Genomic DNA, 12,476 nt, shown 5'->3' on the forward strand with positions numbered 1-12,476 from the left:
CCTTTGTACGCATTTATTTTCATCTTCCTTCTTTCACACACCTTCTCAAACTCTGTCTTTAACTTCCCCAATCCCACCTCTGATCCTGCTACAAGCGCAGTGTTGTCATCAAACAACAGCTGGCTTATTTCCCACGTTTCTTCATTTTATCTAACCATCTCCAACCCCTGACCCACTACCCTTGCATTCACCTCTCGCACCATCTCATCCATGTATAGATTGAACAGCCAGGGCGACATAACACATCCCTGACGAAGTCCCACCTTTAACTCAAGCCATTCACTCTCTCCATTTCTAATCCTAACACAAGTTCTACTACTCTCGTAAAAACTCTTAACTGCTCTTAACAGCTTTCCTCCTATCCCATATATCTGCAGTACTTCCCACAGTGCCTTCCTGTCTACCCTGTCGTAACCCTTTTCCAAATCCATAAAAGACAAAAAACATAATTATCTTTTCATATATCTTTCTCACATATCTGTCTTACCACAAAATCTTACATATACAATTCCTACCTGTCCAACCACTCTGTCCCTCACCAATTACTCCCTCTGTTCCTCTCCTAATCCTTTCAATGAAGACCCTCTTATGAGCCTTCCCAGGTACACTCAACAAGCTGATCTCTCTGAAACTACTACACTCACACTTGTCCCCCTTTCCCTTGTAAAGCGGAACTATAAAAGTACTTCTCCAGCCCTCCGGCACTCTACCCTCTCATAAACAAACATTAAATAACCTCACCAGCCAGTCCACCATAACTGTACCTCCTTTCTTCAGACATTCTGCATGGCATCCATCCAACTCAGTTGCCTTACCTGCTTTCATCATATTAATAGCTGCTTTCACTTAATCCTTCCCTATTTCTCCTCCATTTTCCTCACTCATCACTCTCATTTTCTTAGTGCTTCCCACTGCAACTACCTTTCCCTCCCTATTCTCCTTCACATTGAGCAACTTCCTAAAATACTCTGCCCACCTTCCTCTCACTGCCTTCTCTTCCATTATCATCTCTCCATCTTCACCTTTTACATTTTCTTCTCTACTTGATTTGTCTCCCCTTTCTCTTTTAATTTCCTTTTAAAACATCTTTTTATTACTTTCAATTTTTTCTGTTATATTCTTACTCCATTTCACATCTGCTCTCCTCTTTGCTTCCTTTATCTTATGCTTAACTTCCCTTTTCTTTACGTTGTACCTCTCATACGATTCCCTCGTCCTAATTTGTTACATATCAATGAAAGCCTGCTTCTTCTCTTCTACACCCTTCTTTGCCTCCTCATCCCACCATTCACTACCCTTCCTTCTATTTTCTCCCGCCCTCCTTGTTCCACACACCATCTTTGCACACCTTATGACTCCCTCCTTGAACCATCCTCATTCCTCCTCCACTCCTAGTTCTACTCTATCCTTCATTCCCTCCCACTCCTCTCTCAGCTTCTTCTAATACTCCTTCTCCTTTTCTTTCTCATTTAAGCAGTTAACTCTAAATACCTCCCTACCTTCTGCTCTTTTCCTCTTTCTGCATCTGTTCTCCACTCTCAATTTACCTTCCACCAGAAAATTATCTGATATTCCCCCACTCTCTCCCCTTAGAATATGTACATCCTTAACTATTCCTACCATACTCCTGGTCACCACTATATAGTCCATTAACGCTCTATCTGCCATACTTCCATCCACCACCCTCTCCCATGTGTACTTATGCTTCACTTTCTTCGTAAACACTGTATTTGCTATTATCAACTTTCTTACACGACACATCTCCACCATCAATTCCCCACTACGATTATTACCTGGTACTCCATACTTCCAAATCACTCCGTCTCTTGGTTCGTTTTCTATCCTCGCAATAAGTTCACCAAATACACATTTCTCCCTACTTCTTCTATACACTCATCTAAGTCTATCCAAAAAGCCTCCCTGTCCTCTACGCTCTTCTCACTATCAGGCCCATGTGCATTTACAAAAACCCACATCCCCCTTCCCAGCTTCACCTTCATCCACATCAACCTTGAAGAAACCTCTTTCCACTCCAATACACGCTTACCTCTCTCTTCACTTACTAGTATAGCCAGACTTTCTCTCCCTCGTCCCCTTTTCACTCCTGAGAATCTCCCACTTACACTCTCAAACTCACACTCGCCCCTCCTTTTCATTTTAGATTCACTCAACGCCAGCACATCCATCTTTCTTCTTACAAACATACTGCCTATCTCTTCACTTTCACTCGCATCTGTACCACATCCACGCACATTAAAAGACCCAAACCTTAGGGTACTGGTTGGAAAACTTCCAGACCCTCTTATTCCTTTACTTTTTTTTTTTTTTTTTTTTTTTTTTTTTTTTAGGAATGTCCCCTGTAGGGCTACAGCTAGCAGTACTCCTGATCCCATCCCCCGTCCCATAAATTGCCACCTCTTACGACTGAAGTGGGAAGACTTGGTGGTAGCGTTCTCCTCCACCACAGGGTAGATGAAAAAAGGAAATTAATATTCAGAGAAATGTTACAGGACGGTAACAAGGGGTTGGGGGACAGCATAACGGAGGGACAGTCGTAGTATAAAAGTGAATACTAATGTGTTATGTATTGTCAATACTAAGCCTGCATTGCCACTCGATGCTGAATCACAGTTTAGTAGTATTTTCACCTACTCAGTTGGAATAACGTTAACTAGTCAATATTAAGTGGTGCATCAACTCTTTAGAACAAATTCAAGTCAATATTCAGTTGTTTAGAGGGAGAATAGGTTTGCGTTAAGTTTGATATTTCTAAGCTACGTTGCTGTTCCCTCAGTGAAATTAAATTATTTGGCATTTGATTAGAAACTTAAGCTTCACTAAAACAAAAGGCTTGATTAAGATCATTTTAGCCCTTTCTTCACCGTGAAGTCCTTTATCAGTCAGATTAGATCTGCATAAGATATCTTGGAGACGTTATAAGAGGATTGTTTAGGTTAGTTAGACCGTAATCTAGTTTAGGTCACTTAACCTACTTTGTGCTTTGGACTCCGAAATAGAGGCATAGTAAATGTTTAGTCCAGCATTTCTCAGTCACTTCAGGAAATTTAATTGTTTATCTTGACGAGAGAACAGCTCCCAAGAACATTCACGGTTTCCAGAACGCTCCCAGAACAAGATTTAACCAAGTTCGAGTGCAGATGATTTGGTCATTTGCATCTACATGGATGAAATCTCACCATTTCACACCCAATAAATGTTGCCAATCAAGGCATAGGTGCATGTATGTATCCTTGTGTGTTTGTGTTTGTTTGTTTGTTTGTGTGTGTGTGTGTGTGTGTGTGTGTGTGTGTGTGTGTGTGTGTGTGTGTGTGTGTGTGTGTGTGTGTGTGTGTGTGTGTGTGTGTGTGTGTGTGTGTGTGTGTGTGTGTGTGTGTGTGTGTGTGTGTGTGTGTGTGTGTGTGTGTGTGTGTGTGTGTGTGTGTGTGTGTGTGTGTGTGTGTGTGTGTGTGTGTGTGTGTGTGTGTGTGTGTGTGTGTGTGTGTGTGTGTGTGTGTGTGTCTCTATGCGTCTTCGTCATCATCGATACAGCTGTCGTCGTTGTTGTCGTTTTCTCTTGTTTATTTTCCTTGATATTGTTGATATTATATTTATCATGTTTCAGTTAATGTAATTGGTATTGTTATTATTACATAAACATTTAGGTTTTTATGACACAAAAACGAGTATTGAGTGATTAGTATCCATGTGTATGCCTGAACTGAGATTTTCTTTTTAAGATAAATTGTACTACACATCGTATAGAAGAATAGATTAAGATAAAATATATATAGAAATGAAACAAAGGAATATATGAACAGATAGACAATAAACAACTAAAGAAAAATAAAAGATAAAGTGATATAAAATTAAAGAATATAACATGCACTATCATGACTTGCATTAAATTGATCATCTATCTACTTTGCTAATATTAACTAATTCATTGAATCCGTATAGCGACCATTCGTTAGAAGTGAAAGAATTAAAAAAACTTAAAACTTCCTGAGTCGAATTGATAGCGATCTTTGGACTCCGTTTTGGAAAAGCTTTCAACTAATTTCAATCCGTAAAACGACCTCACAATAGAAATGGAAGAGTGAAACATCTTAAAACTTCTTGAGTTGAATAGATAACAATCATTGCACTCAGTTCTGGAAAAGCATTTAGTTTATCTGTATATCAATTTCTCGTTAAAACTAAAAGAGGAAAAAAATCTTAAGACATCTTAAGTTGAATAGATCGGTCTTTACACTCCCTTCTGGTAAACTAGAGTTGTCAACCAAGTTTGATTGCTTTGCGGCTTTTTTTATTGTGACACATCCAAGTTGGATGTTGAAGCCAAACATCATTATCTCCCGTCGTTTCCCAAGGTATAGCGTGAAACTAAAAAATTAAGATTATAGTCATAATAGAAAATTAATAAATAATTAAACAAATAGAAATATGAATAAGTAGATAAATAAATAAATGGTTATTAACTAACTAAATATAAAATATGTATATATATATATATATATATATATATATATGTATATATTTATATATATATATATATATATATATATGTGTGTGTGTGTGTGTGTGTATACATATACATGGGTAAAGATAAGTAAATTAAGAAAAGATATTCGAGTAAATGAGTGAATAAGAAATTAGTAATTAAACTTATCAGTGAATATATATGGCAGTAATGCTAAAAACTTATATGTATATTACATATATATATATATATATAGTATATATATACTGTATATATGTAGTGTATATATATATGTATATATATATATATATATATGTATATATATATATATGTATATATATATATATATATATATATATATATATATATATATTAACTAGAACTTGAGTGGCCCTGTTTATTTCTGCTTGGATGGAGGTCCAGCGTAAGCAGTGGGTGAGTGTCCTCCTGAAGAAAGAACTAATGGTACTGTCTTTGTAAAGTTGGGGGCACTCACTATTCACATTAAGGCAAAGTCCAGGGTTGGTGGGCTTAACATAATGGACATTCTAATCAAGACTGCCGGCGTGTCCTAAAAAGTGTCATCAACAAATGATACCACGGGCCTCCCACCCCAGTAGTAGGCGAAGGTGAGATTTTTACCTTGTTTTACCGTGCCCAAATATCCACAGCTTATAAGGAAGATGCGAAGATTCTGAACAAAATTATTCATCGGAACATAAAACCCATAAGTGAGAATGACAAAGTTCGTCTCTTCATGTATTACCGCAACCAAAAAACAGCTACACTTTTAATTAGAAATAACACTTCTCCTCGCCCCGAAGGTCCCACTTGCATCAACGTAGTATATAAATTTCCCTGTCCCTTAGAGGACTGTACGCCTCTCGACTGCTACGTTGGCCAAACGAGAACGACATTGTCGAGAAGAATATCTTCCCACTTGTAAAGTGGAGGCCCCAAACGACACCTACTAGAAAGACACAACACACAAATTACTAGAAAACTTTTAGAATACAACACCGTCATTCTCGCTAAGGAATCAGAAAGGTCTAGAATTTTGTTTCTGGAAGCACTTATCATAAGAGACTTACAACCTACTGTCAACAGACAAGTGGAAGCCCCTACCATACTCCCTAGCATAAAGCCCCTCTCAACCACAACACACCTTCCAATCACACCGACACCCAAGTCCCTCTCCGGCGTTCCGCCAGAGTCATAGAGGACACTTGGCCCTCAACGGACACTTGGAGAGCCCTGGATTTCTGAGTTCCAGCGGACATTTGCCCAACAGTGAAAAGTTCCCCCGTCATCCCACACATGTAACGTGACCTCCCCCGTGTCTTTTGTTGTGACCTCACCCACAGCTTTCTTTTTATGTTTATTGTGTCTTCTACTCTCTGTTTGTCACCGAATCTCATTAAAGACATTGACAGACTGGAAAAAGTAGAACGGCGAGCCACAAAGCTGATTCCAAATATAAAAAATAAATCATACGATAATCGACTAAAATACATGAATCTGTTTTCCCTAAAAAAGCGTAGACTCAGAGGTGACTTGATACAGGTCTTTAAGATTTTAAAGGGAATTGACAACATCAAAAGTGACCAAATTTTCATATTGAATGAGAATCAGACAAGAAACAATGGTCTCAAACTGTCCGGAAATAGATTCAATTTGGAAGTAGGTAGAAACAACTTTGCCAACCGTGTAGTTAATGAATGGAATAAACTTCCTGCACAGGTAGTGCAATGTAGTTCAGTTCGAAGTTTTAAGAATCATTTAGATAAATACCTAAGTAAGATGCTGTAATGATTATAATTTATCTTATATTATTTGTTTTTGTTTTGTTATCATTTGTCTGTCTGATTTTCATTTATTATTAGTTATATGTCAATTTATTATTATTTACTATTTACCTGTTTGTTTATTATTTAACTATACCTATGCATTTATTTATGTATTTATTTATTATTTACATTATTATAGTTTTTATTTATTGTTTTACTATAAATATGATTTTTTTCGCATCCGACCTAGATATGGATCAAAAGGTCTCCTGTCGGCATGCTCCGCCTTTGTAATCCTTTGTAATCCATTGAAAGTGCTAACTGCATTTAGCGAGAGGTCTGTATGCTCTTATTCAACAATAGTTCCTAATATCTACTGGAAACTTAATATTCTGTCTGTCCTATGACCAGAAATCTACGTTCAGAGGACTTGAAAATCTACTCAAGAAGCTTTGTAGCGCCGAATGCGCAGTTGTTTTTAATTAGAATAACACACACACACACACACACACACACACACACACACACACACACACACACACACACACACAAACACAGTGAGTGAATGAGTGAGTGAGTCAATGAGAGAAAAAGAGAGAGTAAGCGAGAGAGAGAGAGAGAGGGGAGGGAATGGAGAGAGAGAGAGAGAGAGAGAGAGAGAGAGAGAGAGAGAGAGAGAGAGAGAGAGAGAGAGAGAGAGAGAGAGAGAGAGAGAGAGAGAGAGAGAGAGAGAGAGAGAGAGAGAGAGAGAGAGAGAGAGAGAGAGAGAGAGAGAGAGAGAGAGAGAGAGAGAGAGAGAGAGAGAGAGAGAGAGAGAGAGAGAGAGAGAGAGAGAGAGAGAGAGAGAGAGAGAGAGAGAGAGAGTGAGAGAGTGAGAGAGAGAGGGGTTTTTCGTTTCCCACCTTTCTAGACGCTTCCGCCATTTGGTTGAGAATCGGACCCTCAAATGCAAGTTTCAGTACAAAACGCTAAAACATGTTGGTGTGGAAGAATATAACTATTAAGATTCAGACACAGAGCATGCAGCGTGACAGGAAAGAACATGGTTGACATGAATAATTTATTCTAGAAAGTAGAAAATCGGGAAGAAAAAAATAGATAAAAGAAGATGAATTAAAAAGATAACATAGAATAGATAAAATTAAACAAAATAGAATAAAAATAATCATGAAATACAATAGAAACGAAATGGAATAAAGTATAAATTAGTAATAAAATCAAAATAAAATAAAATAAAATAAAATAAAATAAAATAAAATAAAATAAAATAAAATAGATAGAAATTAACTACAAAAATTTCTTCAACAGAAACTCTCTTCTACTTAGGGTAAATGTCTGTTTCATATTTTTCCTTTTGTCTGAGATTTTTTTTACTAGTTGTGCTATTCTTTAACATACAGATAGCGAGAAATATTGTCTGCAACTGAGGTATTGGGTAACATGATCCTCATTATCAAGCAAGGATGGTGTTACTGTTGTTAAGACCAGCTCGGTAACAGTTGGCAATTTTATAAAAAGCCGAAATAGCAGCAGGGAAAATATTCGTCAAGCAGGTATTTACTATGTGCCATGTCTAGGTTGTGAAAAGGTCTACAATGCTGAAAGTTTCCGTGGTACTGATAAGAGAATATTGGAATATAAATATCATATGAAAATTTACATTATGAATAATGCCACTGTTAGACATAGATTCGATACAGGCCACAATGCTGACTGGAATAATTCAAAGATTATAAAATATGAAAACCATATATAGAAACGTAAATGTTTTGAATCTGCGTTTATATCCCTCACTGATAATATGAATCAGAACAGTGGATTTTTTGCAATAAATAAACCATTGGTAATTTTAATAACCAAGTAACAAGCAATTTACGCAAATTGTGTGTACACCATTTGATGTTTGTTTACCCCCGCAAGCTCGGTCTATATAAGGAGTAAAATGTTTCTCAACTGTGTTATTTCTGAAGAAGCCCTGCTGGGCGAAGCGTCAAATATATTGGATCCCATACTCTGCGTTTGGCCTCTCTCCTACAGTGCTGTTGCAGTCGTTGCTGCTTTTACTGACTTAAGCCCTGTTCACTTTGGTGGTTTCAACCGCGGCGGTTCAATTACATTGTAAATCAGTGGAGATGTTCACACACAACCGCGCAATATTTCCTTGATTATGTGCTACTGCTGCGGTTTCTGCGCGGTTCAAACCGCTGGTGTGAACAGGGACTTAAACCCAAATCTTTGACTACTCCTGAGACGAATAAAAGTGTAATGAAATAATATGACGCCGTTCAAATAGATAAACATTAGATAAATAGATAAATGACTATAAATAAGCATTAGACAAATAGATAAATAACTAAGCAAAAATATAGATGGATAAAAATTTAAATAGATAAATGAAAATAAATTGAAATAAAATAAAAATGTTTAAGAAGCATGTTGACATCCAGCTCAAAAGCTCATATTTTCCCTAAAAAAGGGTAGACTCAGAGGTGACTTGATACATCTCTTTTAGATCCTAAAGAGAATTGACAACATCAAATGTGACAAAAAATTTACACTGAATGAGAATCAGACAAGAAACAATGGCCTCAAACTGTCCGGAAATAGATTTAATTTGGAAGTGGGTAGAAACAACTTTGCCAACCGAGTAGTTAATGAATGAAACAAACTTCCTGCAGAGGCAGTGCAATGTAGTTCAGTTCGAAGCTTAGAGAATCATTCAGATAAACACCTAAGCAAGATGCTGTAATGACTATAATTCATTTTATATTATTTGTTTATTTGTTTTGTTATCATTTGTCCGTTCGTTTATTATTATTTGCATGATTTTCATTTATTATTAGTTATATGTCAATTTATTATTATTTACTACTTACCTGTTTTTTTATTATTTAACTATACCTATGCATTTATTTATATATTTTATTTATTATTTACATTATCATAGTTTTTATCTATTCATTTATTTATTTTTTTTTTCGCATCCGACATAAATATGGACCAAAAGGTCTCCTGCCGGTATGCTCCGCCTTTGTAATCCTTTGTAATTCAACGGTCAGTTATTTGAAAATAGAAGAAGAAAATATTAGAGTTGCCACAAAAATATTACAAAATAAAAATTTCCTCAATTAGCTCATTCCCAAATGTCTTTATCTTTTATATTAATCATCAAAATATTTTATTCTTATCGTCGACAGGTAATTTTGTTCAGCCAAGGAAGGATAGGAACAACCCCCCATCCCCACCCCTACTCCCCATCCCCACCCCTACTCCCCATCCCCTTTTACCAACACAGAATACATTAAGGGGACATATAACTGAAAGAAATGGACCTTATATATTGAGTTAAGCTGGTTAGGTAACCATTAAACAAGGAGAATTTCTTTGTTTTTCCCTCACTCTACAAGCCATAAAAGTATAATGTTTCAACATCTACGCATTTTTTCTCTCGAGTTGAAGTCAGCGTTTCAGGCTACGTACTGAAGTAATAGCGTTAGCAGTGGGAGTGTCTTTGTTGTTGCATATGTGTGCATGTTGTGTTTTAGTATTGTTGCAAGGACTGTCTTAATATTGTTGCAGGGTGTGTAAGGAGAGTGAGTGTTGTTGCAAGGTAAGAAGAAGAAGTGTTGTTGCAAGGGCTGTACATGCATTCTTGCAAGGTGTCTAAAGAATGTGAGTATTGTTGCAAGGTGTGTAAGAATTGTGAGTATTATTGCAAATATTGTGTTCGCATTGTTGCAAGATGTTCAAGGAGTCTGAGTACCATTGCAAGGATTATGTTAGTATTGTTGGAAATATTGTCATTATTGCAAGGCATGTAAGGTGTGAGTATTGTTGCAAGGTGTGTAAGGAATATCATTATTGTTGCAAGGATTATGTCCGAATTGTCGCAAAACGTGTAAGAATTGTGACTGTCGTTGCAAGGTGTGTAAAGAGTGTGATTTTTGTTGTATGATGAGGAATGCGAGTATTGTTGCAAATATTGTGTCTGTATTGTTAAAAGGTGTGTGAGGAGTGTGATTGATGTTGCAAAATGAATGTATTGTGTCAGTTGTGTTGCAAGGTTGCATAGTACTTATCAGTATTATTGCAAAATTCATATATGTATTGCTGCAAAGTGTATGTATTGTGTCAATATTATTGCAAGGTAGTGTAGTACGTATCAATATTGTTACAAGTCTCATATATGTATGGCTGTAAAATCTATGTATTACGTCAGTATTGTTGTAAGGTCGTTGCAAGATTTGAGGTAGGTAAAGGTATTGTAACAAGGTTTGTGTATGTATTGTTACGAAGTGCACGAATTGAGTCAGTATTGTTGTAAAGTCGTTGCAAAATGTGTGGGGTACGTAACATTATTGTTGCAAAGTATAATGGTATGCCAGTAGCTGCATATTGCAAATGATGCGCGTTAGTCTTGTTGCAGTGTTTAAGTACGTCATGAACCTCTCGTTGCCAGGTGGATGAGGAGAGAAAGTTGAAATTGAAGCGCTTGGTCAAAATTGAATGTAATGTATAATATATCGTATAAGCCATAAGATATGAAGGATGATGCATGATAATGATGTTTGATGTATAGTGTATGGTGTATAATGTAAATGCATCATACATTATCTATAATGTATAATGTATGTATATTGTACAATAAATTTGTATTGTATAATGTATGATATATAATGTATAATAAAAATGTATAATGTATTATGTATGATTCATAATATACTGTACACGTATTTTGCAGCCTTTGGTGGCTGGACAAATGGGGTGCAGGGAAGATAAAGTGTGGTTATATTTTGTATTTATTGAAGTAGGTACTTCCGTTATTTACAGGTCGGGAAGTAAACCCCCAAAGGGAAAGTGTCTCCTTTGGATGTGTCTAAGGCAGTGATTCTTAACCTGGGATACCTGTACCCCCCCTAAGGGGTACGAAATCTTGAACCCTAGGGGAGGGGGTACGAGGCATGATAGCCAGTGCTATGTTACTATATATTTACAATGAGAAACCAAAGTAAGCTTTGTATCACTATCCTTTTCATATGTTTGCATTGTATTTGTATTGGATGGGGGTACGAGAATTTTTTTTCTGAATCAAGGGGTACTAAGGGCACTGAAAAAGGTTAAGAACCACTGGTCTAAGGGGAGACACTGCCTATAACCATGTCCGGCGTGGAGTTTACAGTACCACTTAATATTGTGATTTAGGAGTTATTGATTTATTTATATAATATTTATCTATTTATTATTTACTTATTTATATATCTATTTGTTTATCTATTTATTTATTATTTTACTAGTCTTTGTATATATATATACTTGTGTATTCACCTATCTGCCTAGTTATTTATCTACTTAATTATTTACTTGTTTACTTACACATGTTTTTATTCATTAACTTATTTATCTATTTATATATCCATGTGTATATTTACTTGTTTATTAAATTATTTGTTTATTTATCTATCTCCTTGTTTATTTATTCATCTCTATCTCTATTTCATTGTATATATGTCTTTGCCTATTATCTATCTATCTACTTTCCCTGATTGAAGGTACACTTTTCAAATTGGTGACAAATTTGGACATAGTCATTCTATTATGAGCAAGACCAGACGGTTCTATTCGGCTGAAATCGTTATCACACTCGGCTATTTTACTTCAATTCTCCAATTAATCGGCGGTACAGCCCACCTTCAAAAAATTTTCCGCCGTAGAATTGCTATGGCAAACAATTTTGTTTTCTCAACAATTTACTTAGAATGTTATTTGATATGCTTGAGGGAAGTTGTTCTCCTCCTGTATATCAGCTTCCCTCCATGAAGCTGCGCGCGGCAAATTTGCTTCAACAGTCGGAGGAAAAATAGCCTCCAAGGAATGTCCGCATTATCTAGGTTTTCATACGTTTGGCGGCAGCTGTGACGAAAGGCGGTAGGAAAGGAGATATTCTTTTCCTTAAGAACGCAAGAACCTAAGAATGGAGACAAATGCAAGAGACCACAATGCCTACACTAAGTAGTTCCATGTCCTTTGCTGCCTGTCATGCCTACCCATAAAGTTATTGAATCTTTTCTTAAGATAACTAATTGTTTCAGTGATCACTACATGGCTACTACGTCTATTTCATTCGTTAACCACTCACTTGGTAAACTAATCTTTGCCTATTTATTTTTAAATCTAAATTTGTTCAATCGAGCTCCATTCCTACGAGTCCT

The sequence above is a fragment of the Oratosquilla oratoria genome, chromosome 43, assembly GCF_046742065.1.
Source record: "Oratosquilla oratoria isolate Oo_2021 chromosome 43, ASM4674206v1, whole genome shotgun sequence".
NCBI classification, from domain to species: domain Eukaryota; kingdom Metazoa; phylum Arthropoda; class Malacostraca; order Stomatopoda; family Squillidae; genus Oratosquilla; species Oratosquilla oratoria.